The following is a 5,606-nucleotide window of genomic DNA, read 5'->3' as shown; positions in this document are numbered from 1 at the left end:
AGAAGAAAAAGAAGGAAAAGTGCGAGCGGGCGCGCGCCTCGAGGAGGTCATTAAATAGGTGTAATCATCGTAACCAGGCGTATAAGTTTTATCCATGTCGCCTATCACCTCGGTCTTTCCCCCAGCACTCTCCCTCTTCGGTGCGGCTGATGTATTGATTTTTAGTGTAATTACATTCCCGGACAAAGTTGTAAGCAGGTTTTACTAGCAGTAACAGCACCAGCAGCAGCAGCAGCAGCAGTTTGCCATCGAGAAGTTGAGAGTTGTCCAGCCAAAGGAGCTCCTAGAATGAGTAAACGAAAACCATCATCAGCATCGCTGCTTCACGCTTCGCTTCGTTCCAGGCAGGCGCTGATGCCGGTCCCCAGACGACGACGACGACGACGACGCGATGACTAATACTTTTCAATCGACACTTTCTGCTGCTGCCTGTTTCGAGAGGATATGGAGCGTCCAAGAATAAGAAGAAGCAGAAGAGAGAGAAGAGAAAAGGCAAAAAAACAACGGCCACGGCAAACGGGGCCCAATTTACGTTCTAAATAGTGTGAAATTTTTATTTAGAAAAATTACCTATTTAACGGAATGAATGATGATGATGGTAACGCCCGAGTTTTGTTGTGTTGGGTGTGCGTTCGCGTGAAGAATCGCAGCAACCCGAGGGAGAGAAAGCCAACGACCACGACCAGGAGCAGAGGCGCAGAAGAGGAATAGGAGAAGAAACAATAGATTTCAATGCGTGATTAAGCAACGAACGGGGTCCACGTTCCGCGGTTTCCAGTGAGGATCTTCTCACCTTCTCGCCATCGCCATGAACAGCATCAATTCGTTGCATCTTGTTGGCGACGGTGACGATGCGGGGATCACGAAAATTACGGAAAATCAGATGAACGAGCACGATGAGTTTACAGAATTGAATTTGAACACCTTTTTTTTCAACACGGGGCGTTGATCATGATGGGGAGGAGCAGAATGATGATGATGATGCTCGATCGGGCCTCAGAGCAGGGCAGGCAAATTATGCTAGCGCTGATCTCGAGCCGAGCAGTTGACGGTGATCTCGAACGCGGCTCCTGTTAATCGATCGCCTTCCTACCTTCCCTCAGGTTCAGTTGTCTTCGGGGATCTTCGGAACTGATGATCGCGAGATACACTGGGTGTTAGTCTGGGGAAGTATCGAAATAAATCGAGAACTAATAATCACACCCCACACCAGACGCACACCGCTCGAAATGATGCTTGATAAGGAGCCTTACGAGGCAACACCGAACCGGCGATCGATCAGTCGGCGATCAAAAGGGAATAATTAATTGGATTTTATCGCACAGTCACCAGGAAAAGGTTGTTGGATATTGTTTCGTTCCGATGCTGATGATCCTAGTTGGCCGCCTTGGCTGAGTGCTGGCACTGGAATGACAGCCCCAAGCACCTCTTATCGGTGAGGGAGAATATGGTGGAACATTATTATAAATTAGCAATTCGCTCGCTCGATCGCTTCCGAGGCATTCAAGTCGCGCGAGGTACTCGATATAATGTCGAGAGAGATAAAAGTCAAGCAAGTTTCCTAAGGGAAACCATTCGGAATGTATCGAAGCGGCTCCAAAGCAACGCACACCGATGTGAAAGCCGCCGCTATTGGCCTTAATTGATTAGAATGTGAACCTCGCGGGGAATTAATTAATTGAGTTAGAGCGCGGAGTCGGAGGTGGCATTAACATAAAAATGTAATGAAAACTGTCCACTGCCAGCTCCTCGCACCGATCCGTTCGCGGGTGTTGTGTGTTGTGTGCGGTGTGAAGCGCATTCCTCGCTCCTAGATAATCTGCCCACTACTGCTGCCCCTGGTGCTGCTGCTGGTCAGGCTAATGTTTGCCTTCCACTGGTTCGCGCTCGTGAGACAAACGACGTGGCGACAGAAAGAGGGAACCGTGGCAACATGGACAGCGACGACCACGACCACGACCACGACGACGACGTTTAGAGCAACTTTATTTGTTTTCAGTGAATTATTGCCTCGAAACGAGCCGGCCAGCGATGGGTTCGCTTCGCTGTCCGATCCTGCGGTGATTCCGATGCCGTTAGCGTGGTCCCAACGCGGACAAGAGTCGCCATCGAGATGGTTCGTGTCTAATAGAGCACACGCAAAAGCCTTTCCTCTTTCCCTGTCCGTTCGTTCCGTGATCGTTCGCGGCTTTAGCTTCGACGTTCACACAGCAGCAGCAGCAGCAGCAGCACGGATCGACGGTCAGATCGAAGCAGCATCAACACTCTCGCCGGGACGGTGTATGGACAAAAAGGGTGAAAAATAAAACCAAACCAACTCGACCCAACCAGAAGCCCCGAGTGGAACGGAGAAATAGAGAGAGCGAGAGAAAACGGCGATAAGAGCTGTTGAGCATTCAGTAAACTGCGCCACCACCACCGAGTCTGTGTAAAGTGAATCAAGATCGGGTTCAGCCAAAAGGACGGGGCCTGATTATGGCTGTTTTATTTCTTAATTTGTTGATTTGGTTTGTCTTCTGGTCTAAGGTCCCGTGAATGGCCCCAGCCTCGCCAATGGGCCACGACGCAGCGAGAGCAGCTATTTGTCTTCCTTTTCGTTCCTGTTTTTACGGCCCCAGGTTCCCGGGCTGTCCGTGGTATCCCTTGCTCGAAAGCTTTCGCGCGTTCTCGCGCGCGCGCGCGCACACACAGCCTCAGCGAACGATCGGTTCACGCAGCTTCAGCGTGTGGTTCTTATAAATTTAAAATAAATAATTAAGAAATTAAATTTCAACACCTCCAACAGCAGCGACCGAGATCACCGCGTTGCCAATTGGCAACGGTTTTTGGTGAAGGTTGGTGGCAAGCAGGGCGGAACGGAGCAGCATTATTTGCGCGCGCGAGATAAAGCGAAAAAGATACGAATTACGCCTCGATCGAGAGGTAGATTTTGGATCCTCGAGGGGGGTAGTGCGTGCGATAAACGACAAACGACGTCTCATTTGGTGAATGCGGCTTGCGGACGTCTTGACCGAGGGGGGGTGAGGAACGAATGCAAAGAACCATAAAATCATCTCGTCATTCTCGATGTCCACAAACAACGGTCACCACCACGGCCAGTGAGTTCAAGTGGAATTAGGCCTAATTTGAATCCAAAGTGGCCCCGAAAAGTGGAGGGGGCAGAGGGTTTAGGGTGAGCATTGCCACACTTTGTAGCACCAACAGCGGCATCAGCATCATTCGTTTCATCGGATTGTTTCGGTGAATCAACGGTGAACCATTCCATCAACTGTTTATGCTCGCGCGCGCTCGCGACCCTCCGTCTGCGTGTGTGCTGTGATTAGGTTAAGGTGGAGCATCCCTGGATCCAGTTACACGACTCCCAAGGCAACCACGGTGAGACGGTTGCTTTCGATGTTTTCCGCCTTTTTTTATATTCATTCCGATGGTGATAACGATAGCGCTGCCTGTAGCGAACGGTGTAGCATGTAAACTTCTATGCGCTGTGGATGAGGAGGGAGAACTGACCGACTGGTGAGACCTTTGCTCGTTTACGGCTCTTCTATGACTCCTTTTTCTTCTTCTTCTTGGGGCTGGGGATGTCGTGTCGCGGTAGGCTGTGAAGATGCTGTGCAGCGCACGCAAAGCGACCGATCGAGTGGATTGGACGTTACAGTGAGGAGCATAGCGTTGTGGTCAAAAGGATCTAGATGCATCGATGCTACATCAAAGCCATAGTTCAATTACATTGTAGTTTTAAACTGTCCATAGACGATCAGTTTATCCATCATACTCGAAGTAAGTCACATCTGCACACAGAGCTCGTAGACACAAAGCTGTAGAAGAATTTCGAATACAATCTGTTGGTTAATCATTGCGAAATAACTAATAGAAGTAACCGAATTATAGCAATAACAGCGACACTAACGCTCGTATCAAAACTGATAATGATTTATCCTTCTTTTCCATTTTTAGTTCAGTTTCAACAATCAGTTTGTTGGCCGACAGTAAAAATCTGATTAATAAAATCAATATGTATCGGTGTCTTTTCCCTGCAGAATTCTGATCAAATGTATTGATTTTCACATTCTGGTTTCTGGACACATTTATGGATCACATTCTGGGCATTGTCTCGCTAATTCTATGAAGTGTTTTGCTCAAGCGCTGTGAAAAAAACTATTATGTCTTTCAAATTTAATGCCTGTCAATGTTTGTGTGGATAAATGAAACGTTTGACGTCTGTAATTCTGCGAAGACCTAGCGTTGCATAGAACATTCTGGCCGAAAATAAAATCAATAAAATACATACAGATAGAACAAAGCTTTTGTGATCCAGATTCATCACCATCACTGTGCCATGGTGTGGCTGGCAGAAGGCGCCCCATTTGCTCCGTCATCGGAGCCTCTTCGGAAGCGTCACCGTCGATGCTACCAAAGCGGGACAATCTTACACCACTCCTGCATCCAATGCCGGCGACGAACGGCCAGAGAACTATTAAAAATTAAGAAATAAAATTAAAACCCCTCAACCCCAAGAGAGCGTAAAGTCCGTGCCCGTACCATCATCACATCGGCTCCAGATGAATCCTTTTTTCCCGCCCTTCGCACCTTTCACTCCCTCTTTCGCTCTTTCTTTCTCTCCCGATCTACCAAACACACACCACAGGTTGTTGTGTTGTGATCTGGTGTTTTATTATTATTGTTTTCCTTTTGGTCGCGCTTTTTTGTGGTCCGGTCCGATCCGTTTGGTCGCTTGGAGGCGTGCTGGTTTTCGGATCCGTTTTGTCGTGTCGAGTACCAAAGTTCCGTAAAAGTGGTTTGGGGGAAGCTTGGGATACTCTTTCTCACTAGCTGCGATGGGCTGACGCGCTTGGGGTAGTCACATAAACGGATCGCACCGAATGCGAGACATAAATTCTCTACTCATCAACCAACCTACGCGAGCGGGCTTCGCGGGTCCGTCAGCATCAGTCTTCACGCCCCATTGGGCGAAGTTTGACGACTAGCCAACATCTCCCACCTCGATCGCTCTCTTTCTCTCTCCTTCTCTCATCATCACCAGCTCGTAGCAGCGGTTAATGAGTTCATAAAAAATCTATTAGGGGGCCTAATAATCTTAAATCGTGTTCGAGAGAAGCGTCCATCGTCAGGAGTGCCTGGGTGTGTGCGAGTGAATGTTTGTTTTTGGTTTCATTTATATGCTCCGTTCCGAGACCGAAACATGCCCCCGGACATCGACAGTCGTGCTCGCTTGCGCTGTCTACGGTTTAAAAGGATGGCAAGCTGCTGGCTGGTGCCTGATGATGACAACACCACAAGCAAGCTGCCTTTGGCAGCTAAAGCGAGTAACCAACGCATAGTTAGACATAGCCATGCGTAAGCTTACAGCGCGATCATGCTTGCAAAATCGCAAAAAACTTACATTGTATTAACTAGCAACGGCCGGAAGTCCTCTATCCTCGCTATCCAGGCTAGAACGCTTCTCTTGAACATCCAGCAGGATAAAATTTCATTAAGAACCTACGGCAAAGCCTTTGTAGAACGTCGAACTCATCAAATCACATCTCGCGGGGAGGGAGTTTTTTGAGTGAGGATCAACCTCAAACTAGTGAAGGGCCACAGATGGT

The sequence above is a fragment of the Anopheles aquasalis genome, chromosome 3 (assembly GCF_943734665.1).
Source record: "Anopheles aquasalis chromosome 3, idAnoAquaMG_Q_19, whole genome shotgun sequence".
NCBI classification, from domain to species: Eukaryota; Metazoa; Arthropoda; class Insecta; order Diptera; family Culicidae; genus Anopheles; species Anopheles aquasalis.
This window is presented reverse-complemented; position numbering follows the sequence as displayed.